Source organism: Trichosurus vulpecula, chromosome 2 (assembly GCF_011100635.1).
Source record: "Trichosurus vulpecula isolate mTriVul1 chromosome 2, mTriVul1.pri, whole genome shotgun sequence".
Classification (NCBI taxonomy): Eukaryota; Metazoa; Chordata; class Mammalia; order Diprotodontia; family Phalangeridae; genus Trichosurus; species Trichosurus vulpecula.
Window position 1 is genome coordinate 54426844 of NC_050574.1, and position 27945 is coordinate 54454788.

The 27945-nt window shown below is 40.4% G+C and overlaps 1 protein-coding gene across 1 annotated transcript in view; it reads right to left on the minus strand.

Annotated features, from left to right (window-relative positions):
• Positions 1-27945, minus strand: part of EIF4G3 (eukaryotic translation initiation factor 4 gamma 3) — a 385863-nt gene that overhangs the window by 283716 nt on the left and 74202 nt on the right. Inside the window, exon 2 of the mRNA XM_036742705.1 lies at positions 5592-5667. The gene's annotated coding sequence lies outside the window, so the exon portion shown is untranslated. The remainder of the gene's footprint in view (positions 1-5591; positions 5668-27945) is intronic.

The window sequence follows — 27945 nt, forward strand, 5'->3', positions numbered from 1 at the left end:
CTTCCATCACTGAAACAACTCCAGCCAAGGCTGGACAGAGATGGTCACTCGTAGAGATTGGTGTAGATGGGATTCACACTTCATATGAGAGCTGGACTAGATTAGAGGTCTTCACTTTTTTCCTTAGGGCAATTCGGTAAAGTCTGAGACTCCTTAAAATCACGTTGAAATGCATAAAATAGAATCAATAGGAATGACAAAGAAAACAAATTCTATTGAAATACAGTTATTGAACTATTAATAAACGCAAGTGCACATACCCCTGGACTAGATGATATCTGAAGACCATTGCAGCCTTCTAAAGCCTTTACTCTTACGATGTGTATGAAATTAAAATCTTACCTAGGCATGGAATGCAAATTCTATAATTTTTATGATACCTATTAGATAGTGGCTGCTGAACTGCAAAGTTGGAAGAAAATTGGAGGAAATGTCCCCCTTAGGTCTAAAGAAGTATTAATAATCAGCCTTGAAGAAAAGAAATTTAAAGCCCTGGGCAACTTCATCTCCATATATACTAATGAATAAAAGGTAATTCTTCCAAAATGCCTTTTGAAGTAGAACGCATGCACTCATCCTGATTGTCTTTTTCAAACTTAATTTCTCTTTCCTTATTCTTTCCTCTTTCCCCTTTCCCACCACCCAACTGTCTAGTGTTTAGAAGACCAGTTGCAAAAAAGTGGTGACTGCCAAATTAAAAGGTTACTCGTTTACAGTACACTGCTTTTTGCTCTGTACTCTCCAAAAGAAACAGAATGTATCTGGATTGCATCTGGATTAACAAGCTTGACATATAGCGATAACTCCTCCTATGTGATCAGACAATGCATTCATAAAATCATACAAAAAGCAGAAGCCTTTTAGATCTTCTAAGTCCAAACCCTTCACTTCATTAAGGAAGAAAGCAGGGCCCAGAAAAGTGGAAGTGACTGCACTTGCCCAAGGTCACAGGGACAGCACCAACTCAGGGCTATAAGAATTCCGACCTCCAGAGCTCGCAGATTGATGTGAGGTTCAGTTTGACTCAAGTCTCTCCCCTCTCCAAATCAACCTTCACGCAGCCCCGAAAATGGCTTTGCTAAAGCACCGTTCTTACCATGTAACTTTCCTGCTGAATAAATCTGAGTGACCACCTGTAGCCTCCAAGGTCAAATACAAGCTCCTCTCACAGACTCATCTTAACACAAAAAACTCAAAACATGATACACGATTCATTTGTTATTACATTAGAAGCAGCTGGATAAATAATGTCTGCTTAGGAAAACAAAACAAGGATAATTATCTCGGCTGCATTCAACGTAGATGACCACATTCTCTGCTCTTGCTCTATAAGGGTTTTGCAACAATATGCTCTCCTGGTTCTTCTTTCTTTCTTGCCTGCTCCTTCTCCATCTCCTTTGCTAACTCATCGCTCCTATCATGGCCCCTACATGTGGGTGTTGCCCAAAGTTCTTTCCTGGGCCATTTTCTCTTATCTATTCATGACCTCATCAGCTGCCATGGGTTGAAATGCCATCTCCATGCAGATGACTGAGCTTCAGTCACATATCATCAACTAACTGCTTTTTGGACATTTCAAACCAGATGCCCCAAAAACATCTCAAACTCAACAAAACAGAACTCATCTCTATTTCCCTAAACCCTCCCCTCTTCTGAAATCCCCACTCTCTCAAGTTCGTAACATCATCATTATAATTGCCTTTTCACTCTCACTCAACCCCAATCTCATAACCAACAGTTGCCAAAATTTTCTGTTCCTGCATCTGTAATATCTCTCCTGTACGACCCCCTTCTCTCTACTAACATAACTAAACACCATAATTCAGGACCTCATCGCCTCTCACCTAGATTATTAAAAGAACTCCTAACCGGTCTCCTTCCCTCAAATCTCTCCCCATTCTAGTCCATCTTTGAAACTGCTGCCAAAGTGATTTTCCCTAAGAGTTGATTTGACCTTGTTACTATCCTCCTCGATACACTAGAGAGGTTCCCTATCGATTCTGGGATGAAATATAAACATCTCTGTTTGTTTTCTAAATCCCTTCAGGATTCAACCCCAATCCTACCTTCTCAAGCCTACACTCTACAGGTGAGCCAAGCTGGCCTTTCCTCTGTCTCTCACACAAAATACTCCATTTCCACTCTTGCACAAGCCTGAATTGCATGGCCTCATCAACTCTTCATAGAATATCTCCCTTTCTTCAAGACACAATTCTTGTGCCACCTTCTTTATGAAGTCTTTCCCAAGTTCACCAAATGCTAGGGCCTTCCTTGCCTAATAAATTGAATTTCTTTTTTTTGAGCAGCATCATGGCCTGGTGGATAAAGACCTGGCCTTGGAACTAGGAACACCCAAGTTCGAGTCTCTGACACATACTATGTTGTGTGATCCAGCACTTAGCAGAGCGTCCAGCACATAGTAGGCACTTAAGCAAAGTTTACTGATTGACTACTACTTCTCAGAGCTTCAGGCAACTAAGATAGATTGAAAGTTGCAGAGAAGGTGCTGACCAACTGACATTAGTAGAAGGAGTTTGCACATATGGGAGTTCCTACACCAGTGATGTCAAACTCAAATAGAAAATTATCTCTGTGGGCCACATGCTGACTTAGAAAATCACAAATTAATATTACCTATGTTGTACTGCTTTTTAATCTATTTTGTTAAACATTTCCAATTCCTTGGAAGTTTGGCTGTGGGCTCCACCATTCGGATACCTCTGGCCTATGCCAATAAAATCACAGATCCATTCACTACCCTAATTATTTTATATCACTGTCTGTATACACTTGGGCATGTGGATGCTGTGTTCCCCCAATATAAGCGCCTTACAAGCAGGGCTGATTTTTGTTGTGCTTGAACTCCCAGTGTCTAGAATAGCACCTTGTACATGGTAATTAATAAATGCATTGTGACTGACTGAGTGGCTGAAGAACAATCCAAATGACTTTATACTGCCTCCCCCTCTTGGCCTTCTCTCCTGATTGCTAGATCGCTGACTCACATCACCATCTCATGAGGCACTCAGGCCACACTCATACCACTCTACACTCCTCTTCTTCCTTTGCAGACTTCTCCACCCCCTCCCCAGGACTCCCTCCTTCCCAGCTCCCCTTTGGGTATTATCTTCCCCTTATTAGAAGGTAGGCTCCCTGAGGGTAAGGACTGTCTTGTTTGCTTGTTTCTGGATTCCCAGAGTTTGGCACAGTATCTAGCACACAGTAAGCACTTAATAAAGGTTGTTCTATGTCTCTACCTCACAAGACTGTTAGGAGGCAAATGCTTTGTAAAGTGTAACATACTCCATGATTACATCACACATATTACACCATAGTACTGAAGTCCACAAAATATCACGGCAAAAGCCATTCACCAACAGACTCAAAAGATATGAAAAAATATTTTTTAAATGCTTCAAGACACTACTACTAAAAGAAAGCTAATCAAAACAACCCTGAGGTTTCACCTCACACACTGCCAGCAAACTGGCAAAGATGACAAAAAATTGGGAAGGGTCAATGTAGGAGGGGCTGTAGGATGACAGTCCCGCTAACGTGCTGGGGATGGAACAGCGGCTCAGTACCATCACCCTGGAAAGTAATTTTGGAATTAGCCAAATAAAATGTTTAAAACGGCCATATCCTTTTACCTAGAGATTCCACTGCTAGCCATATACCCCAAGAGGGACCCTGACTAAAAGAAAGGCTCCATACACAATGACAAAAAAATTACAGCAGCGCTTTTTTTAAGCACAAAAGAACTGGAAACAAAGTATCTGTCCATTAAATGAGGGAATAGCTAAACTTTGTGGTACGTGAAGTTAATAGAATATCGCTGTGCTCTAAGAAACAATGAATATGGTGACTATAGAGAAGCATGAAAAGACTTACATGCACTGATGCAAAGTGAGGTAAGCAGATCCAAGAAAACAAGATATATAATAACAACGATGTAACTGGAAAGAACAACCACCACAAAAACAATCAAAAATGAATGCTGTTAAACTGCAAACAATAAGACTGGCCCCTAAAAAAGGGATACAGCAAGATACCTCCCCAACTCCTTTGGGGGAGGGAATAACATGGGAAACACTGCGTGTGATATTAGATGTTTTCGTTGTACTGATCAGTTTTGCTCAGGTTTTTTTTTTTTCTCATCTTCCTCTTTTTCTTTTTAAATTCTCTACAATAAAGGATGGCTCTCTGGGCAAGGAAAGAGGAGAGGCACATGAGGAAAATGAGGCAATGTAAAAATAAAAGATGTTTAGTTTAAAAAACATATTAGTATAAACTAGATGAAACATACTTTAAGTAAGTAATTTTCCAGTGTCAGTTTAAAAACCAATGACTGCTAAATATGTCATAAAAAATAAAGCAATGATTGCATTTCAATCCACTTTGTAGCCTTTGCTTTAAAATCTATGTCCACGGAACTGATTTCTTTTCCACATGGGTTAGTAAATGTTTTAGACACATTTGCAAAGCTGCCATGTTATCTTTGTCAGTGCTGGGATTAAATACAATAAAGTTATCAATAGGAGCCAAATTTGGAAAACATATTAGCTTAGACAAGCCAAGTTTCACTCATATAAAACATTTAAAGCGAAGTTTAATGCCTATGAAGAATGGAATTTTTAATGGAAACATTCAACAAATCATGTGCAACATAGGTTGCTGGTGGGTTAATTCACACTGCTGGTATATGTTATTCAAAGCATCTGGGAGACCACTGAATATTACATTTCAAATTATCCTTTAAATACTAAAAACAGGCAAACTTAAGTATTATAATAATTTAAAATATCTCTTACTGCTTTTAACAGTTTCAGGAAAATATGAAAATTAAACACACTTGAACTTCACAGGGAAGATGGGGAACACTGTGACTGTACTGCTATTCAGAAAGAGCAGCAAGCTGCTCCTAGGGAGTTTTGGCATCCAATTACTTTAGGTTGGTCACAACTGTAAATTTACCCCTTAAATCAGCTGAAATTCATTTCTAATCCCGTAACATCCTGTAACAGAACTCAGAGCTCATCAAGTACAAGCTCTTCATTTACAGATGGGTACCTGGGGCTAGAGGGATGAGGCCACCTGCCCAAGGTCACAAAACAAGGAAGAGGCAGAGCTGCTATATGAACCTGGGTCCTGACTCTAATACAATGCTCTTGTCCCTGTGTTGTATTGCCTGCTTCTATTTGCAAATATTATCAAGTGCGTGTGTGTGTGTGTGTGTGTGTGTGTGTGTGTGTACATGTATACATGTGTGTGTATATATATAAATAACCAAAGTTGACTGGATATCTGCTACACTTTATAAAAAGCATGCTACAAAATAGTAATCTGTTCCTCACGATTAATTCTTAAGGAAAAGGAAGACTAAGCAGACCAAATGAAGCTGTCTTCATGTACCACCCTCAATCTTGATTAAGCCTATGGAAGGAAATCTGATCAGCTGACAACTACCAGTACGGTTCAGTTTCCACTTTAAGCAGAAGAATAAACCATCAAACTGACAATACGGATTTTCATTAAATATGTCCAGCGTGACTCTGATGGGCAAATAAGCGTGCCTGCCCCAGCATACTCACAGTGCTGTAAACTGCCGACACCGTCGGGGTGAAGATCCGATCTTCCAGAGGCTGCTGCACCGGTCCTCTCGCAATTCTAGAACAGTAAGTTAAGGAAAACAACTCAAACAGATTATGCTCTACAATAAAATTACAAAAAGAAAATACTTGGTCAAAACACAGGACCACTTCCCTAGAGTAAAGGCAGGGCCTCCCTCACTCCAGTAGGCTGGCGGACTCAAAACAATAGCAAACCAATCTTCCCCCAATCCCCCGCATAAACATTACAAAGGATAAAAATAAACTGTCCTCCAGGCTTGAAACTGGGCAACAGGACTTCCTACCTTACTTTCAAGAGAAAAAGACCCAAGAAACCAAGTCAGGGAGGTCAATATTATTCATCAATGCTAGAAATGCTGACCAGGCTCTAAAGCTGGCTGTGCTGGGCGTGCAGAAATGACTATACAACTATTTCCTTGTTAGTTTTTCTTTTCCCATACTACAGTCTTCACCCCCAAAGAAGCTTTTTTTTTAAAGTCCTTCCCATATACCCAAAATTTAAAATATTTTTTAGTCTAGCAGTGAAATTTATTTAAAGACAAAATACAATCATTTTGCTGAGTTTCAGGGCATGGAATTCCAAAATACTAAACCCTCCTATCCACTAGCATCTTTGATAAGTACTATGCATAAATATCAGAGGTCTACACATGCACCATCTTAAATGGTATTGCCAAAAAGTTACAACCCCAAAATGAACTTAAAATATTTCCACTTTATTTCCACTCTACTGACCCTTGTCATATATCAAACCTAGTGTTCTTTTCACCAAGGAGGGTTAGAAGAAAAGACCTGGATTAGAATTCTGGTTCTACCTACTTACTAATATTGTTTCCTTCTCTAGTTCTCAGTTTCTTAATCTATAAAATGAATAAGGTAAACTAAATGACCTATAATTTCCTTTCCAGCTATAGAGCCTATAATTTTAATTCAAGAACCCAACTTGGAGCCGAGTGCTTAAAGTGACAGTGTTTAATAAGACTAATTCTAGTAAAAATAACCTCAAACAATAGTAGGCTAAAAAAAATACCATTTGAAATATTCTTTACTGCACATAATGAGAGACATGGTAAACACATTAGTTGGTTTTGCTCTTTTTAAACTTTTGTTACTAGGAATGACTCTGAGTAATGGAGTGAGGCAACCATTATGAACTGAATATTAATGTAAAAACAAAAAGCAAGAGTAAAAAAAATTTAAATCAAGTTCCAGAAGAGAAAATGTAATACAATCTTTTACTCCCGATATCATTTCTTCAAAGAATGACATGCATGTTCTGATCTTGTTAAGTTCTTGAAAGAAAAGTGTTGTTGTATAATAGAAAAATTTCTGGAGTCAGGTGATCACCCTGCCACCGATTGACTAGGTGATCTCGGGCAATTCCTACCAGCTCAATTGTGTAACAAGGGGAGGAACTAAATGCTATCTAGAGGCCAGAAAGACAGCTCCAACATTCTGTGCAGCTAAGACAGCTGCAGGTGTTGCTCTTATCCTCTCTGGATTTAAGCAGAGGTTCAAAGTGCAACATTTCACTCAAGAGGCCCAATACTCCACATGGCCCCAAAACAGAAACTGAAAAGGTTTTCCCATGCCCTGGCAAAAAAAAATTCTGGTAAAGGGGCAGTTTCTCAACAGTTTATAGCTAATTAATCCTTCAGAAAGTCTTGCTGATTCCTCTAGACTGAAGATTATCTCCAACTGGAACAAAGCTTTCATTGAATCAGGGTTCTGCAACGATCACATGATTAGCAGAAAACATGAAGTTAGTCTTTCTTCTGAAATGCTGCTCCTGCTCTCCACGGCTAAAGTATGGGTCCTACTACAGAAGAATCAAGCCGCACATCAGTAATCAGTACCTGAAGGTCTGAGCAGCCTTATGTCATACAATAGAGACAGACAAAATTCCAGGTTCTTCATGCCCATTTCAAGGATGTCATTACTTTATGAAATCATCTCCTAGATTTCTCCAAAGACACTCTCAAAGACTACTACTTTCCTAGTAATCCTTTCTCCCAAACCACTACTAGAGAATGTTGATTTCATTTATTTCATTCCATATGAATTATCTAGGAGAAAAATGGTATAACCTGGTAAATTAACAGCACCCTGTGGTCCTTTTTGTATACAGAATCATTTCCAAAAGGCAAGAGTCTTAGGAAAAGAATGCTGAAAATGGGATTCAGGAGACCTACATCTAATACTGGATTCTCTACCTGACCCTGTTTTTGCCTTCATTATGTCCATTCCACCTGTGCTTCAGTTTCACTATTAGGAAAAACAATAATATCACAAAGTATTTTGTGGTTATTAAATGAACAGATGAATGAATGAGGTAATTTCCCTTAACCTCCTCACAGGAATGGTAATCAAATTAACCCTAGAAGGGATCAATGAAAGTGTTGACAGCTCCATACTTTTATTTTTTATCTATTGAACTATATTTATGAGAGGGCCCTCTGGGAATTATAGGCTGACAAAAAATATTACAACCTAATCCACTTGGGGTTGTTCCTCACTACACATATGAGTTGCGTAGTGAGTTCAAGAACAAAGAAGTCAGTGGCCAAGCTAGTATTCTATGGTTCACAGACTTACAGCACTTTCAAGCTGAGCCTTCTCATTTAACGTATAAGGAACTTAAGCAATTTGCCCAAGTCCCACAGAAAGTTAAAGGCAGAGCAGGACTAGACCAGGTTCTTTACTGTACCTTGCTTGGTCTTTGCCTCTGGAAAATGCCCAATCTGGTCCTTTTTGAACCGCATCCTAATTACCTGACCATTTATAACAGGATGGTTTTGTTATCACAGTTGAAAAAACTGGTCACTCCAGGACTTTGGTTTGAACCAACAGGTTTTGTTTTGGTTTTATTCTGGAAACAAATTATTGAGAAAAATATTCTGGGCTGTTTCTCTGTTGTCTGATCATAAACTGAGTAAGGACGAGAAAGTAAGAGTATTCATTCTTCATTTAATCCTGCAGAAAAATTCTGGGCCTTGAAGTGGTCACTCACTGATATCTTTTGGTAGCATCTAGCACAGGACATGCATAACAATTTGGAAACCCGGAGAGAAAAGCTTTGGTAGCAAACCCTCCCTTCCTTTAACAGACTCCAGGCCTTGCAGCCATTTTTAAAACATACACTTTACAATGTTAAGGTCAGACCCATCCCACTCCTCTGCCCAGGACTCTGTGAGTACCTAAGAACTTAACTACCCTGTATTTTGGGGTAAAAGTGAATCATAAATAATTTGGTCTGAAGGCATCAGAATTAACAGAAGAATAATTTAGGAAAAAAGATCACCACCATCAAGTCTCCTGAATTAAACTGCCTTGTTTCATCACTTTGTTTTACTGAAAGAAACCTTTATGGTCTTAATGATTTCTTACACAAACATCTCTTGAATGTATTTAATTTTCCTTTCCTTCTCATCTTCAGTAGAATATACTTTCTGGCCAGGTCAACCTGGGCACTTTCCCTTATCATTTTGTGAGACACATTTTCTTTTCTGGTTTTCTGAAGTCCTTGGTTTTGTCCCCTTTCCTCCCAGGTTGCTGGGAACTTATACGGACAAGTCAAATTTATGGCGGACATGTTCTCTTTCTAAATTTCTTACTTTTGCAGTTAGTACTTTTCCACCTCCTATGGGAGATTGCTGATTGTTGGACAACGTAAGAAACTCTCTAAGAGTAGGCATTAAAAAAAAAAACACCACTGTGGATCTGCACTGGTAGGAAGGGTGTCCTCACTATGAATCCCCAAAACGACTGAAATCACAGATCTGGACCCAAGAAAGGGGGGGAAATCCTTACATGAACAGTAACTATACTGCACCCTAAAAGAGAAAATACTTGGGGTTGTGAAGCCTTAAAGACCCTATTGGATCTGTTGTTAAGTGTGGTGAAGAACCACAAGAACGACGTGAAGGTAAAGAAAATACAATTTCACATGCAGGAAAAATTAAATAGCTCAGCGCCAACATTTCTAGGCCGTAGGTCTGACAGAGAATGGGAGAAATCAAAAGTGTACCTCAACTTCATTTATCCTAACAAAGACCAAAATGCAGAGCACTCACTGGAGTCAGAGAGCTTTTATGGCCAAACCCCAACTCTGCTATTTATTACTGGCCTCACTTGGGACAAGTCAAGCTGGGTCTTAGTTTCCTAATCTCTAAAATAAGCATAGTAGTAACTAAACTACTTACTTCGTGCTGGTGTTGGGGGGACCATATGATATAATCACTGCAAAGGGTTTTGAAACAGTAAAGTGGTATATAAATCTTAGTTATATTTTTTTAAAGAGCTACAGTTAATAGAGAATTATCAGTAGAGAAAAGAGGGTGTTTATAAACCTTACTCATATAATTTAAATAATTTGTTTTATAGGAACTCAATATTCAGAGACATAAAAAGAGGCTTTTAAATCATGGGAATCAAGTAAAAGTGATTCTATTATACTGAAAACTTTTGATGGAAAAAAATGTTATAGGCCATGAAAGATCTGTGATGTCAAGTGAACCTGCTCTGTCTCCCTCCTCTCCCTACACAGATCAGAACTGCTCCAACACCTCTGAGACAATTTTCACAAGCTGCTATGGTCCAAATGGTAAATCTACAGATTTCAAAATAAAATGTTTTAACTAAACCAGCTGTCATATAGCTCCACAAACCAGCGTGCAAAAGGGAAGGCTGCATAGTGTACTGGCATTTGAAGACAAATACATCAGGGTTCAAATCTCGGCTCTGCTTAGCTAACTACCCAAGTGAACTCGGACAAATCACTTCCATGCTTCAGCTCAGTTTCCTCATCTGTAAAATGGTGGGATTGTCCTACAGAGTGTACAAGATCCCAGCCTGCTTAGTTTTAAATTCTATGAACCCATGAAAAATCACTTAATGTTGTTAAGCTGCCAGTGTACTCCTCAATGTCATACCTTTCCAGAAAACAGTCAAGTATAAGACACAAATTAAACCTAGAACACACTCTTACTACAGATGACATTTTTCAAATTTGATTTTCAATTAAGTATGATTACTCTAAATGCAAGAATATTCTTTGAGAGATGAAGAAACATGTACTCACTAACCTATTAAATAAAAAACCCTCTGCTCTGTAGTTAAGTGCTTCTTTACTAGCAAATTACTTGGGATCTTTAGAAAACATCGCTGATATTAATACAGAAAAATTATTTAAACATTTTTCCCAAAATATATGGTATCACATTTCAAACTACATAAGTTAGAAAAAGAGGGAAAGACTCAATAAGAAAATTCAGATCCAAAAATGGTACTGAAATATTTACAGCCTCTACCCAAAATCATACAATAAAAAAGCAAGAATTCCCTACAAATGTCCAGAGACCCCTCCCCCAATGAGGGGCTTTGTTCTAGGGCTTATATTTCAAACTAACAAGCTGACTTAAGACTATGCTGTTTAAACCTAAACGAAAACACTGATCAGCGGGTGACAAGCATTGCTTCATATTTTCCCCAAGAAACGAGTAAATTTCAAAGACCAACTTGAATAAAATTTCATATTACAGTACATTTCTCAAAATGGTTGCATTTTTCATCCTAATGGTCCCTGCCACTGAGCTTGTTACCAGCTCTCAACAAGCCCTTTATCCCAAGAATAAATCGCTGGCTGCTTCTTTCTCCTTCAGGTGGAGATAAGCAAATATCTTCTCCTATTACACTTGAAAATCTGTCACAACCAATGAGGAAAGGAACATGCTTTTGAACATGCCTTTTCTACCTCATTCCAGAAATGGATCAAGTATCCCACCAACACAGTGGCTCATGGGTCACCTTTTCTCTGCATGCTTCAACTTGTTTTGTGTTTTATCATTAGTTAGCACAAAAGTCATTAGCCAAATCTACAGAGATGGATAACAACTGAACCAACTGTGATCACAAGTGGAAAAACAAAGACAGAAATATTCAAATTTCCCCATTCGTTGTTTTGGCTTGTAAGAAAAAAAAAAAGATTTCAGAAAGAATGTAATATTAATACGTAAAGGAGCACCTATAATAGAAAGCATTACATTAAGGCATTCACTACAAATCCTCAACATTCAAAGCATTCAGATTTAGTTGTAAATTGCCAGATTTGACCTGATTTAATGCCAAAGAACCAAAGTGGGGGAAGAAAAAGCACAACACAGTTAATATTGCCTACCTATACCACAGAGGGAGCGGGTCATAAAGATCCATTTTAAGATCCAAGCAGCTCAAGTTATGTAACATCATGGATGTTTATGGAAACTTCCTCAACGATGAGCTCTCCTCCGAGTACAGCCTTTTACCCCCTGGCAGCCTTACCTGGCACTAGAGGGATTCACAGTCAGCACCTCCACAAAGGGATGATTCTGAAGAATTCTTGCTTTAAGGATAGCATGCCATCTGAACTTCGCTTGCTTGGCTCCAACCCTAACACTGCATCTCCACCGCGGGGCTGGGCTCCAGCTTCCTAGAGCCTACACCTCTCTCCTTCCAAACGGAAGATACTGCAACCCAGCACAGCACACCAGCTAATCTTAAAGCAACAGCTGCAATCTGAATCCAGTCAGACAAAAACCTCCTTGAAAGCCTCCAAGTTTGACCTCCAAACACTCATCTGCTCTCTACCCGGTGATTTCTCTCCAAAAGGAAGCTGGTCATTAACATTTACCCAAAAGCAATTTCTGGAGAGAAAAATACAACCACAAAGTTTCAGTCATATGTGCCTCAATGAAAGGGAAGAGCATCTAACAAGGACCACCACTCCCCAGTTTCCCCTCTCCCCAAAGATGCTTCTGAATTAGAAAGAAAATTAACCTTCTGTAACCACAGCGAGGCAACGACAGGATTTACAGCATGCACCACAAACATACAAGATACAACATACATAACTCTGCAACAATGATTCCAAAACTTCATTCAAAACGACCACAATCATTTTGGTGAATTCATTCCTACCTCATAACTCTCAGATATGGCCCCCTCCTCTCCTCTGACACAGCACCCCTCTAGTGCAGACCCTCATCACCCCATGCCTGGATTAGTACCAAAGCCTGCTGGTGGGTCTGCCTGCCTCCATTTCTGCCCCTGCCAGTCCGGCCCCTATTCAGCTGTCAAATTTGATCATCCCAAAGTTCAGGTCTCACCAAATCACCCCACATTCAATAAACTCCAGCAACTATCATCAACCACATCAAATATAAAACCCTTTGTTTGACATTCAAAGCCCTTCCTAAGTTGGACCCTAGTGCCTCCCCAGGCCTCCTTTCCATATCCTGTCATTGGGTGACACTGGCCTTCTCACTGCTCCATGGATATGACACACCTTCTCATTTCCACCCTCCTGGCTTCCTTTAAGTCTCAGTTAAAAATGCCACCTTCTGCAAGAAGCCTTTCCCAGGCCTTACTCTTACTGCCTTTTCTCTTAGATGATTCCCAATTTGTCCTAGACAGATCTCGTTTGCACACAGTTGTTTACCATGTTCACCATGGTGTCTCCCCCGCTCCCCACAGGTGTTTTTTGTTTGGTTAGGTTTTTTGGGGGATGCTGCCTCTTTTTGGATACCTAGAGCCTGGCACATAGTAGGCACTTAATAATTGCTATTTGACCTTGTGACTGACTGATAGTAAAGTTGTAAATAATTATATTCCCTCAATATCATAAATCTTAATGATGCCTTTAAAAATACTATAATCATTTCTACCTACTATAGTGATTCGTATACCACAGATACCAAATAAATATCAGTTTTACAGGACAACTAGAATTTAGCTATGAAACATCTTAAGTCAATTTTTTTTAAAGGAAGGTTCAAAGCAAGACTCACACATTTGTGTTTCATTTAAATTATAATCCTAAACAAAAACTCCATTCTATGATTATCATAATGAAATGCCTATGCAACTCTCTTTATTCAATAAATCCCTATTAAGTGCCGCATGGGCTGGGCATGATGCTCAAAATATAAAGACAAAAATTCCACAGCTCCTACCCTGGATGAGCATGGAGTTTACTAAGGGAGAAGAATATGAACACAGAGAAGAAAATGTGAAAAAACCATATGAAGTTAACAGAAAGTAATTTGCAGGGGGCAGAGAGACCACAGCACATGGCAGGGGACTTTTGGGCAGCACCCATGTGAGAGAAGGCCTCAAGAGAATCAAAGGATTCTGGGAGAAAGAAGAGAGGAAGAGGGAATGTATTTCAAGCATGAGAAAAAACAGTCTGTGTCAAGTGGCCTACAGACAACCCTGGGCAGGTCTGGCTTGAAGCAGAAGGAATAAGAAAACCTCAGCCTTTGATTATGGGAAATCATGAGAGCCTTCAAATACCAAGCACCAACAGCTGGATTTCATCCTTGAGGCAATGAGCAGCCTCTGCAGCTTCTCGAGCATGGTCAGATCTGAGACTCAAGAATTGTGAGGAACCTGGAGAAACCTGTATGACTTGATGAAAAGTAATGTGAGCCAAGCCTGGAGAACGACAACAGGAGCATAAAGACTCCTAACTTTGAGAATTTCAAGAACGCTGATGCCCTGACAGAAGAGTTAATAAAGAGGGCAGGAAGAGAAGCAGGAAAGAGTAAGTCCTGGAAAAAGAAGGAGGGAATCAACCAAACAGTATGAGTTTACTAAGTGCCTACCGTATTTCAGGTTGCAGACATACAAGAACCAAAAGGAAGTGCACACTGTACTGGAATCCAGACAGCCAATGGCCAGCTCGACCGAATGCTAGAGAGAGGTCAAGAAAGATGAGGAAGGAAAAGGCTACGGGACCTGGCAACTAAGAGACCCCTGAAGATGGCAGGGAGGAGGCATCACAAGTGCAAGCCAATGAGAGAGGCAAAGGGGAGACCGAGAGCTCCAACAGCTTCTGATGGCAGTCTGGCTGCCAAAGGGAGGAATCCAGCACAACATCTCCAAGAGGGGGAAGGTTTTTTTAAGAATGAAGGAAACTTGGACATGTTTGTGAACAGAAAGGAAGAGACCATTAAGTGAGGAGACACTGAACAACAGGAGTTGGGAGAATGATGCTGGAGGCCAACCTCTGGTAGAGACCCTCAAGAAGCCCAGATCCAGGGAACACCTCTCCATCAGATCCCAAAGAAAAGAATGGAGGAGGAGGCTGAAAGGACTTGAGATGTACAAGAGAGAAGAAGAGGTAAATGTCCTCTCTCTTCTCAGTAAAGTATGGGGCGGGGGGAAGAGACATGAGGGAGGTTTACAGAGAGAAGAAAAGGCTCCAAAGAGCCTCTGTGGACAGTGGACTAAAGAGTCATATAGGGCCTGACTTCATGAGATTATGTGAAAAATCTATAAAAGACTCTGGGGAGAGCTGATAAATGTTTGGTAATGGGCTCCCTGGGGAGAAAAATGTACACTGGACAAACTTTTGAGTTTAATCTGCATTATTAACATTTTCCTCATCACTTTAAGTCTAGACAATCATCCAAACATAATTCAAGCCCTAATTTGTAGCTTCCCTGATTTCCAAAGCATTAGTACTCAGACTAAAAATTTAACAATCAGCTCACCAGTGAGAAAGAACAGGCACCAGCACACCCCTGAGTGTACCCAATCAGCAAGGGTCTGGCAAGGTCATGGGACAAGGAGGCAAGGGGAAGTCAGTGCATGCTTGAAATGGTTAGCTACAGGATCAAGAGGAGGAAGGCAGGAAAAGGAAAACAAACAGAATGGGGGTGCCAGACTGGGAGAGCACCAAGGAGGGCCCATGAACAGAGAGTGGAGATGAAAGGAAGAGGAGAAATGGAAAGATGTAAGCCTAAACAAAAATCCCACGTATATTAAATATAGAGCATGGGTTTGAGAACTGGCTTCCTGGGATGGACTGTTCTAGGGAGCACGTATTCCCTCTCAGCCCTGAAAGCAATCTGGGCCTATCAAAATCTCTGAAGCAGAAGGCAAGCTTGAGCCATGCCAAGGAGCTTTGAATCAGACATCCACACAGGATGAGAGGAAAGATCAGAGGTGATACCAGGGAAGAAGCAGAAACAGCAGCAGAGATGTGACACCTGCAGACCTGCCAGGGACAGACGTTTGAGCTGGAAAGAAATGGGGGAAGGGGGCAACAGCCAAAAGGAGACAGACAGAGCAGTTCCTTCTCGGGGGTCCAGCTCGAACCGGACTCCTCTTCCAGACTAAGGACCTGAAAAACCACCTCTGCCACTTAAAGCTCCCGGGCCTCCAATGCATCTGGTTATTAGCCAATCTGTTTTGTCCCCTCTTCACCTGACCCAAGATGTCTTAACTGAGGGTAAAAGATGTCAGGACTTAAAAGAATCTGTTCATTGAAGGGGGTACAAAGCAGAAGAGGGAGTTTCCATATCTACCCACATTTCCACATCATTTCCACATCTACATCTTCCACACTGGAATAACAGCTCATGAGTAGTCGGCCCTTTTTGTACCAAGCGCTTTCCACACAACCAACCCAGGAGGTGGTTAGTACTAGCACTACTGTTCAGGTTAGATGGCACGTCCAAGGTCACAAATACAAGTGTGAAAGCTAGGTTGTGAACCCAGGTCTTCTGGCTCCAAGTCTAGATAGAAAGCTGAACCCAGATACTATAAGAACCAGTTTACAGGAACCAATTAAAGGAGCTTATGAAAATGTATCCATTGAACTCCTGAGAAGATGTAATATAATGATTACCTCATCTCACATTTAAATAGTGCTTTAAGGTTTGAGAAGCATATAAAGGCATTAATTTAACTAAAGTCCATCTTGAATCCATTACAAATGACCCCTGCCCCGGGAAAAGCCTGAAATAAGAGAATAGCTAAGAGATGAACCAACACTACAACACGGAAGTAAGATGTTCATTTGCAAATTTCCTCCCGTACCCATCAGAGAACAACCTAACAACTTCTGGTCTCGCTTCCATGCTCACTTCACCTACTCCAACGATACTTAATAAGGCTTAACCTGGAATGACTAGAGCCAACTAGGGAGGAATGTTTCATTTCAAGACTTCACTATTCTACAGAATAAAGGGTACAGATCCAGGGAGAACAATCTCGTGCTTTGTTAACCAACTATGTAGAGCTGATTTTTAGCTTTAATAGACTATAGTTGATTTATTATGGATTAATCCATTAATTCTGGATTACTGGTTAGAAGATACTTTTTCCTACATTATTTCATTTAATCTCACCACAATGCTTTGAAATATCTTCATCTCCATTTTCCAGAGGAGAAAGCTGGGGCTCTGAGAAGTCCTGACCCACCCAAGGGCCCTCAAATAGGAGAGGAAAGCATCCTGCTTCACTTTCTGACCAAGGCCCAGCTTCTCTGCACTCCTGCACATTGCCGCCCTCCTTCACCATGCACTGCTGTCAGAGCTATTCCTCAGAGGCACTTTCAAAGGGAAGTTCAAGGAACTCAATAAGCCCAAAGCCACACATGTTTATGTAAGTGTGCACATATACATAGAAAGATCATAATATGTACTCCATCGGATGCCAAAAACAGAAAAATGCTTATCTGTGCTAAACATAGAAGACAAATGTATTTCTTAATACAGCAGTACAACAGGAAAGGTAATCTAACCTTAGTTTTTGTTTTGGCGTTGGTTTAGTTGTTTTTTTTTTTAAATGCACTGTCATGGTTTATAATGAAATGTGATATGCAAAGGTTTCATTGCTCTGAGAAACAGAAAAATTAAACTTTTCCCAATCTGTCATGTTTATTTATATGCTTTTGCCCTTTAGATTGAATTATATCAATTCATCTTTCTTTTCCCTTCTGTTCACTTTAAATGTCTGGCTCCTAACACCTTTAAATCTAAGTAGTTCCACTCTATTAAAAAAAAAAAAAGAATGATAACATTTGAATTCGAAAGACTACAAACTATTCCTATGGATTTTTGAACAACCAGTCTCAAAGCACTTCTCCAGAAAGCCCTTGCTCTGAAGGGAATGGAGCCAAGGCCCCCTAAACTCCCTTTGAAGGGACTGCATTCAAACCCTTCATTCTCACACCACCGATGAGCCCTTTACTCACCTTTGTAAAGCCCTCCGAGTTCCAACTCCCGGCTCTGCTACTAACTAGCTATGTGACCACTGACAAGTGACTTCCCCACTCTGAGCCTCGGACTGTTCATCTGTAAAACAGAGGGACTGAGCAAGATGGCCCTTTTCAGCTTCAGGATGCTAGAGGTCTATTATGTAAAGACCAAAAGCCAACTTTGCCAGGACAGAATAATCATGGGCTGAGATCTTTTAATATATGCCATCCAAGAAAGGAGTTCTGAATCTTTTTCTGAGAATCGAAAATGTCAAACACAGAAAATTCTACTATTTTATGGGCTGTATAATTGGATTTTCCCTTGATTGCTATGCAAGCTTCAGCAGGCTGAGATAAGTCTAAGATCAATAAGTGTTGACCAAAAACCATCTGCATTAAGATAAAAACCACTAGGGCAAAGTAACTACCAAGTCTTGAAACAGAAGAGCTTGCCACCCTGAAGGCTTTAAAATAAAGGAAGCCAACAACTTGAGTTAGGACTAGAACTTCCAGGGGAGGGGCTTCCTCAACAGTTCTGCAGCACTTACCAATGGGCAGTTTAGGAGGCACAAATGGCGGCTCATGCTCACATGTCAGATTTCTCTTGGCTTGGAACCGCAGAATAGCAGCTGAATGCCCTGAGTTGATAACTTTAAACAGCACCTTACCAGGGCCAGGACCAGATAAATGGGAAAAGCAACAGAAATACCTAAGTGGAGATGACTGGAAACTCAGATGGAACAATACAATTGTGTATTCATAATCTAGATTGTGAAATAGAGAAGAAAGTCACCTTTTCTTCCAGCAGGCATTTGCTTTTTTACTGGTTCACTGTGAAAAACACAAATGCTTGGCATCCACAGCCATTGAGCCTAACCTCGGCCAAAGTGAACAATAAGAAGTCACTATGGCCTGCTCATGTTTTTACAGCATGCTACACTCTTTTTTTGTCATTCATCTGATCTTAGCCCTAAAAAGAGGCCTCCAGTTGATTAAACAAATCAACTGGTGAAGCCCATCTGGCAAGAAGGCTCCTGCTGAAAGCCAGTTTCAGAAAGCCAACAATCCAGAAGCATTTAATTTGGCTACTAGGAAAAAAATAGAATTAATTCAAAACTCCTAAGACTTTAAAGAGAGGTAAGACCATCCATAAGTATTGGAGGAAGCTGAAGGGCACAAGGGAGAAAAATAACACCATTAGATCTAGGCTTAGAATTTAAATTCCTAGGAGGTAAGTCTTACTCAATTTATGCAGCTTAATAGTCACTGCTTCTTATTCCTTTCTTTGCTAGAAGAAAAGAGAGACACAGTTCCTGCCCTCAAGGACAAACAACATAGTAAGGGAGATAAGAAATACACATATAACTATAATGAAAATCATAGGGAGAAAACCTGTGATTTCATTGGTTAAGGAAACTCCTAAATGATTGGGTTTCCCCTATATATACATAGGTCAACATCTTCTATGAAACTTGTATTCTCAGAGAGCTGTCTGGGGCTGTCAAGTGACTGGCCCAAACTCACGAAACCAGTCTATTTCAGAGGTAGGACTTGAACCCAGGTCTCCCACGCCCAAAGGCCAGCTCTCTGTCCACTAAGCCATGTCCCTTATTATAAAGAAAATTTTACAAGTTATAACAGGATAAGTATATGAGTGGCACCAAAGTACTTTAAGAAACCCCATATACCTTATACTGTATATAATACACCAAGAACACTCACTATTAAGTAACAGGAGAACCAACATCTATTTCAATTCAACTCAATGAGCATTTATTAAATATATAGTAAGTACAAGACACTGTCCTAGGCAAAAACACAATCACCTCGAGCCTCAAGGAACTGACGCTATACAGAGGGAAACAGTCATTAGAGAAAAAAAAATACCACATAGGCACAAAGTAAACAGAAAGAAAATTGGGGAGGAAGCGCTAACAAGTGGAGGAATCCAGGGCTCTTGGGAGGGGGCATTTATGTTGATCTCAGAACGAAGCAAGGCTTACTAAGAGGCCAAGTGAGGAGACGGCCTTGGTCAAGATGCTGCAGGGTAGCAAGAGATAGAATTCATTGACAGGAAACAGCAGGAAAACCGGGTTGAATGGAATGTAGTGTGCATAAAGGTGAACAATGTGCAATTAGGAAAGACAGGATGAAACCAGACTGTGAAGAGCACTCAATACCAGAGTCAGTCAGTCAGTAAACATTTATTCAGTGCCTACTATGTGCCAGGCACTGTACAAAAACAAGGTAAAACAGCTTTCTAGGAGCTCGCATGCAAACAACTATGTACAAAGAAATGGATACAGGATAAATTGGAAATAGTCAACAAAGAGAAGGCAGGGGAATGACATGGTCGTCCCTTTGCCTTAGGAACTCTCAACCTAACAACTGCAGATGAGAGAGACTCGAGGAAATGAAACCACTTAGGGGGCTTCTGCACCAGGAGAACGTTGGACCTATACAGTAACAGCAATATTGCAAAGACAATCAGCTGGGAAAGACTCAGCTACTCTGATCAAGGCGATGATCCAAGACAGTTCCAAGGTTCCACCTCCAGAAGAAGCAATGAACTCTGAGTGCAGACTGCAGCATGCTTTTTTTTTCCACATACTTTATTTTTCTTGCTTTTTTTTGCAAGATGGCTATTATGAAAATGTTTTGCATGACTGCACATGTATAACTGATAGCATATTGTTTGCCTTCTCAAAGGGTGAAGGAGGGGCTTGAAGGCAGGGAGAGAATTTGGAACTCAAAATTTTAAAACATGAATGTTAAAGTATATTAAGAAAAAATAATAATTAAAAAGACATTTCTGCAACAGTCTAAAGAGGTGATAAGGGTGTGCACTGGGGTGTGAGAGTGGAAAAAAAAGAAGGCAAACACTGGTGAGGCAGTAAAAGCATTAAGACTTGGTAATTGGTAGGGTAAGAGAGAGGAAAAAGCTGAGGATGACGCCAGGATTTTGAACCTGGGTGAATAAAGGGAACATGGTGATCTTGAGAAATATAACGAATTTAGAGGCAGGGGTGACCTTTTAGAAGAAAAGATCATGAGTTCTGTCTTACTCACGTTTTAGACATAACCAGGTAGAGATGCCAAGCGAGCAGGTACAAGACAGCGCTGAAACTCAGAAGGGAAGGGAGGGCTAGTTATGGAGATCTGGGCAGTCCCTTTACAGAGGTTGACCCCATTGGGACTGATAAGATGAATTGAGAAGGTGTGTAGTAGAAAAAGGAGAAAAGGGCCCAGGACAAAGCCCTAGGTTACACTGACACAGAGTTTGGTGCCTCAAAAAAAAATTACAGTAAGCATTTAAAAGAATAACACGTTAAAAAAAAAGTTCAGGAAAAAATATTTACTAGGTAACAAACAATAAATACATCATACTTTGAAAAATTCTAAATCAGGTTCCTTTCAAATGTGCAAAGGACCACACTCTAGAAAGACAAAGAAAATATGATGAATACCCTAATTTCTCTAAAATGAAACTGGTGGAATAAGGAATTGTTGTAATCCTTGTGCTATGTGATTAAAAAATGGCAACCAGAAAAAGGGAAGAATCAGCTGGAATTATCCAGCAATGGACTCAATGGATGGAGGTGGTGGAACAGGGAACCATTCTGCTTCATAAGAAGTAAAATTTGTGAAATGATGAAACAAACCAGAACAACTCTGAAGCTACAGTATCTTGGGATTCCGAACTTTATGATAGGAGGACAAAGGTCAACAAGGGTCAGAATCTTTTCATTTCTAGGAAAGAAAGACTTTAAATCAAAAGCATACACAGAAGACGACATTATACATTTTTTTAAAAAAGAAAATTGTAACAAATTCAAACTTAAGTTTAAAAAGAAAACAGATAAGGAATGACCTAAAGTAGATCTTTTGGCACTAACAGGATCTGAATAGAAATGAGGGATGTTCTGAGAGGTGACTCCAACAGCAAAAGTCGAAGATCCAGAGAGTCATAGAGTGTTTGAACTGGAAGGGACCTGAGAACACAGAATGTTTCGTCAACAAGGCATCTTCGAGTTCGTCCAGTCTAACAGTTTCATTTGCCAGTGGAGAAAGGGAAAAGTAAGAGGCGAGGCAGCAGAAGGACCTGACTAAAGGATGGAGCTCACAGGGCTGCTACATACGCCTACTGGACATAGGAGTCAAAAAGAATCCTGGTCTCCTGATTCCCACTCTAGCACCCTCACCACCATTCCCTGAAAAAAAACACACAAAAATCCGAGTGAGACAATGGATCACGAAAGGCAACACACAAAGACAGTACTAAAAAAGAGAGAGAACCCAGAGCTTGTGGACGATCTAACACCAAAAGCAGAGCTCCTGGAATTAGGAAAAATCAATGTCTTTTTTTGTAACTTTTTTTCATTTCATTGATATTCTGAACTCCCAATGTATCAGGTTGGCACCTGCTCTGTAATTTATAGCCTTGAAAAGTTTTGCTCGGGGCACTGAGAAGGCAAATTGTCTAAAGTCACAAAGCCAGCAATGTGTCAAGAGGAATGACTAAACTCAGGCTTCCTGACTCCAAGGCCAGCTCTCTAACCACTGGGCTTTGCTGAACCCTCCAAAGAACCATTTACTAGGTAGAAAGATACAGTCTTCTACCAAAAAGAACAAAAAGTCCATCAGTCCGGCGAAGGCCTTAGCTAATCACCGAAGATGCCAAGAAATAGAAAAAAAAACCCCTCTGTTGTCAAGGAGCTAACATTCTGATGAGGGAGACAAGATGTTTTACTGCTGCTCTTCAGTTGTGTCCGACTCTTCAGCACTCCAGGCCCCTCTATCCTCCAGTATCTCCCGAAGTCTGTCCGAGTTCATCTGCACTGTTTCCGTCCATCTCATCCTCTACCATCCCCTTTTCCTCTTGCTTTCTCTCTTTCCCAACATCAGGGTCTTATCCAGTGAGTCCTGTCCTCTCATTATGTGGCCAAAGCATTTAAGCTTCAGCTTCAGTACTGGACCTCCCAGTGAACAGCCTAAACTCATTTCTTTAAGCACTGAGTGCTCGGACCTCCTTGCTGCCCAAGGGCCTCTCCAAAGTCTTTTCAAAAGCACTGATTCTGCGGTGCTCAGCTTTCCTTATGGTCCAACTCTCACAACCATACATTGCTATGGGAAAAACCACGGCTTTGACTATATACACAAGATATAGATGGGATAAACTGGAAAATAATCAACTTAATTTAAGCAGGGTTGTAAAGGCTTCCTGCAAAAGGTGGGATTTTACCTAGGTCTTGAAGAAAGCCAGGGAAGCCAGGAGATGGAGAGAAAGAGAGAAAGCATTCCAGGCACAGCAGGTAGCCAGGGAATATGCTCAAGGTTGGGAGAGAGTGCCCAGTGCAAGGAATGTACAGATATATCTCAACAAAAGACCTTCCTGAAATGAGTAAACTATAATATCTTGGTGTTTTATAAACCAACTAACCTAAAATGTGAGCACTGGAAGAGACCTTAGAGATCATCAGTTCCAGCCACCTTATTCTAAAGAAAAAATAGAATATTTGGAAGGACAGTACCTTGCCTCCAGCATAGGGAAGACAGAGGGGACAATCTGCTGGAGGACACAGGATGGAATGGGGTCAGCCCTGGTAAGGAGAAGGGCCACATCATCATCTGAGATAGGGTGCTGGAGGAGAAAGTTGCAGAAGGCATCTGAGTGATAAAGAAGAGGCAGGAAAAGGGAGTTTGTGGAGAAAGACATCAATTTTTTCTGTAAAATGTGAAGCAAGGTTCTCAGCTGTGAGAATGGAGGAAAGCAGAAGAGGTCTGGCAGACGACAAATAATTGGATAGATGAAGAGTGAGAAAGACAGCAAAAATAAAGAGTAATTTTGATGTGACAAAGCTAAGCAAGGAGGAGGATGGTGGCATTCTCAAAATAAAATAGGAAATGTAAAGAAAAAACTGGTTTAAGGGAAAATATAATTATTTTTGTTCCTGAAAACTGAAGATGAAACACTTAACTCCTCCCACTCAGGAGTAGGGGACTATTGGCGTAGTATGTTACAGACTCTATCATTTGCACTGTCATCAAGGAGGGTTCAATAGGGGAAAAGAGGCATAATAAGGGGAAGAGATTACACAGAGAAATGTTTGATATTAAAAAGGTCATTCATTTTAAAATGAAAAAAAATGGTAGCAAACCATTTTTTAAAGCTAGACATAAAAAAGAAACAATATGTACAAACATAAGGATACACAAAATAAACACAAGGTAATTTGGGGGACACTAGCAACTGGGGATCAAAAAGATCTCATACAGAAGGTAACATCTGAGAAGCAGAGGCCAGGAGAAGAGCATCTGAGGCATGACAGTGTAAATGTCCAGATATGGAAGACTATAGAGTGATGTCTAGGGCCAGTGTGGCAGGTCTATGGAAGAATACTCGAGAATAATATGTAATAAAGCTGGAAAAAGTCAGGGGAGACAAGTTGTGAAGGGAGGAGTTCCTCTTTGATCCCCAAAGTCCAGTCATTAAGCCTTAAATCCACTTTAATATGCTATCATCAGGCCTGAATCTCTTTATCTTGCCCAGAAGCATAACTCAAGAGACTGAGAGATGCTTTGCTGCGTAAATCTAAATATATATGATGGCTATGAAATTCCCTGAATCTACAAGTATAATCATCTGAATACTTCCAAACTAGCCCTGAAAATGGAAGGTACCAGAAACAAAAAAGAGAAAGGAAGAGGAGGGAAAGAGGGGAAGGAAGAGAGGGAGGGAATGAAGAGACAGAGGGAGGGAGGGAGAGAGAGGGAAGAAGGAAGGGAGGGAGAGAGAACAAAGGAAGTTACTTTTGTATAATCTTTTCTTAGTGAGGATTTATCCATTTCTAAATGCTCATAAGCTATCTTATGAGCTTTTAATAACACATTCTAGGATTTTTATAGAAATCTAAGTCAAGTTTACCAGCCTATACAGTTTTCAGATTGCATTCTCTTGTATTTTTTGTAAAATCATCCCATTTTCCGTTCTCCAGGCAGGCCTGCATCAGAATTCTCCCATTCTCCAAGATCCTTCAAAGACATCCAACAGCAGTTCAATTATCGCATCTACAAATCAATAACTCCAAAATATAGTTTATCCAGGCCTTGTTACATGAACTCACTATAGGCTTCGCCATGGTGCCCTAGCAATCTCCTTACTCATCTCGGGTTTCTACTGACTGCTAATGTTTGTGATCTATTCTTTCCAGGCCAGAGACCATGCTCTTTGAAAGAGAAAAAAGAAGTAAACGTTACACAGTTCTCCCCCTGGGCCCCTTTTGCCTCGTTTTCCTCATCCTCTAGGAGCGGCAGTGTGGCCGGTAGGTGAGGTGTTAACTCTGAGAAGCAGGAAAGCTTGGGTCTGGCTTCCACTGCAGACACTTACCTACGGTGGTCTCCATGGGCACGTTGTTTAACTTTCTGGGCCTCCATTTTTTCTTATCTGCAAAATGATAATAAAGCCTGCAGACCTCTCTCCCAGGATCTCTAGAAGGCTGAAACAGGATAATGCACATGCAGCATTTTGCAAATATTAAAGCCCTATAAATATTATTATTGTTGTTGTCACTGTGGCTGTTAACCTCTATTAGTCGCCTTTACTTTCATCTTTCACATGTCTCCAAATCTGAATTTCCCAAGCAGCTACATCAGTCTCTCTTGCCAGGTTCTCTTTTTTCCAAATCAGAATCACTTCTGGCTGTGTCTTGACAAAGTTCCCAAGACCTGTGAGACAATTTTCCCAGCAAACATTAAGTCACTGGATCCTCTATATCCTTTCTCTGAGCCCTCTTTAGTCAGCTCTCCCAAAGTGGGGGGTACACAGTTTTCAAATCCATCCTTACTCTCCAGTATTGGAGTAACACTCCAAGTATTACTCAAGATAGGTAGTACTAGATAAGGCACTGAAGACCTTAGAGGCAAATGGGGTGTTTCCAGCATGAATGTTAATTGAAGGTAAAAGCATCAGATAAGACAGTTCTAAGAAGTGAATAATTAGCTGAGATGATATCTGAAGTTTGAAATTCCAGACCAAAGCTTGAAATTAAGCAGTGACAGGCTCTTAGACACGGATGAAGTATACCTAAAAAGATCTACTAAAACAGATTTGCTTGGAAACTTGAAAACATAATCAAGAGAGACTTAAACTAAAAAAGGAGAAAAACACCATACTCAGAGATCAGCAAAACCTTGCACCTTGGTGCTGCATTTTCAAGATGTAAAGGAGTGCCAATAACTAAAAGAATGTCAGCAAAAAAAACCTACAGTTTAAAATGTCTATTTACAAATGCACAAAATAAGCATAACAAATAGGGTCCAAATGCGAGAAAGCCAACTGCCTCGTAGCTATCATTGAGACCTGAAGGCTCGGAGCAATGAGACTCATTGACTCATCGTCAGAATATGATTCTGGAAGTACACAAAACTTATTCAAAAAAACAGTATAGATTAAAAAGGGTGGAAGGTTCAAATAACATAGTATATTAAGACATGCTGCTACGAGGAAATCAAAGAATTTGAAGGGGACAGACTATTTGGGCATGAGTCAATGGAGGGAGAAGGGGAAGCAATACTGCTGTAGACACGCACCACAAACCAGCCGGTTATAATGGAGGAATTAAATGGTTTGGGAGACAGTGCCCTTAGTATAGAAATATGTTCTTGTAGTAATAGGAACTGCCCAATACTTCATGAAGCGCCCTGTGTGTGGTCCTTTCATGGCCTCAGCGAGCCTGAGCGGGCATCTCCTTTTGTTCTCCTCTCTGCAGTCTGAAGAGCACTATCCTTGCTGAAGAACAGTAACATCAGGACAGGAAGAGCTCTGACCCCCTCCAACCTTCTAACACTGCCGCCTGCTAAAGCACAAAGACGACTGTGCCCTTGATTGTCTTCCAGTCTGATATTCTTGTGATTGGCGGCATGTTTTTCCCCAAACTCAACTAACCCTTGGCTTTAGCCTCTCTGATAAGTAATGGTACCATCCTTAGCCAAATGTCTCCTTCTTTTGCATATTTTTAACTTATTTATCTAACTATTATCACAATAACATAAGCTCATTATCAAATCCCATCAATTTCAAAAGGAAATATGACAAATGATCTGAGGGTACTTTCATGTTAAGTCCTACAGAACCCCAGTTAATAGAGTCTAGATAAGTAAAACAATGCAAAGACTTCTTTAAGAATCAAATTAAAAGGAGTGAAACATAATTATGGAAGGATGTCAGAATCCCACATCTAAATCCATTCCTCATGACAAATGAATAGTCACATTAGATCATAGTAAATAAGAAATAGCCACCATATTCCTATGGGAACATGCATTCAGGGTTCAATTTTGGATACAAGGTTCAGATCTCCGATCTAAAGCACTTAAGTGGAAACAGGAACCCCAGCCAAGGATGGCTCCTACGGTCTGGGGCAGTCGATCTAGCAGGGTAAGATGTCTTATCAATAGCATGGTGGATATATGTAAGCCACAACACTGATTTGACGTTGGCAAGCCCTTTAATTATCCAATAATTCCATTTTACTAGTCACAAAGTTATCTTCACAGGGTTAGTCGATAATATCAGATAGAATGTTTTTAGTTCCTAGAGATTTTTTTTTTTTTTTTTGGTAAATGCTTTATAAATTGAAGGTGGTAGCTGATATCTTTAAAACCATTTTGGGGCATAGTTTTTTTCTTGTGGGGGGAAAAGAAGGGCAATTGGGGTTAAGTGACTTGCCCAAGGTCACACAGCTAGTAAGTGTGTCAAGTGTCTGAGGCTACATTTGAACTCAGGTCCTCCTGACTCCAGGGCCGGTGCTCTACTCACTGCGCCACCTCGCTGCCCATTTGGGCATAGTTTAAAAGTAAGTCCTGTGAGCTGTCTTTAGTAACCCCATCTCACTGAATGGCTACACTTGCTGTAAAACTTAGAAATAACATAAGACTATCCAGAACATCTAAACACAGGAAACAAAACTGCCAAATGGGTTTTGTTTTTCTTGCTTTCTCAAGGTGGGAGAGGGGGGAAAGTGTAGGTTAAGAGCAAGACTGCTGACCTGAAAATTAAATAAAACTGAATTTTAAAAAACAACTAACGGACATAACTCCTGTAGTTGTTAACTAAGAAGAGAGGCTACAGGAGAAGGAAGAGGCAAAGGGAGGGGTTAAAACTGGGAGAAAGAATGGGGAAAATACCAATGATGAAAGCTCCCATGGAAGAAAAATTTTTTTAAATCTTTTTTTATTTGAGGGGGGAAGGCAGGGCAATTGGAGTTAAGTGACTTGCCCAAGGTCACACTGCTA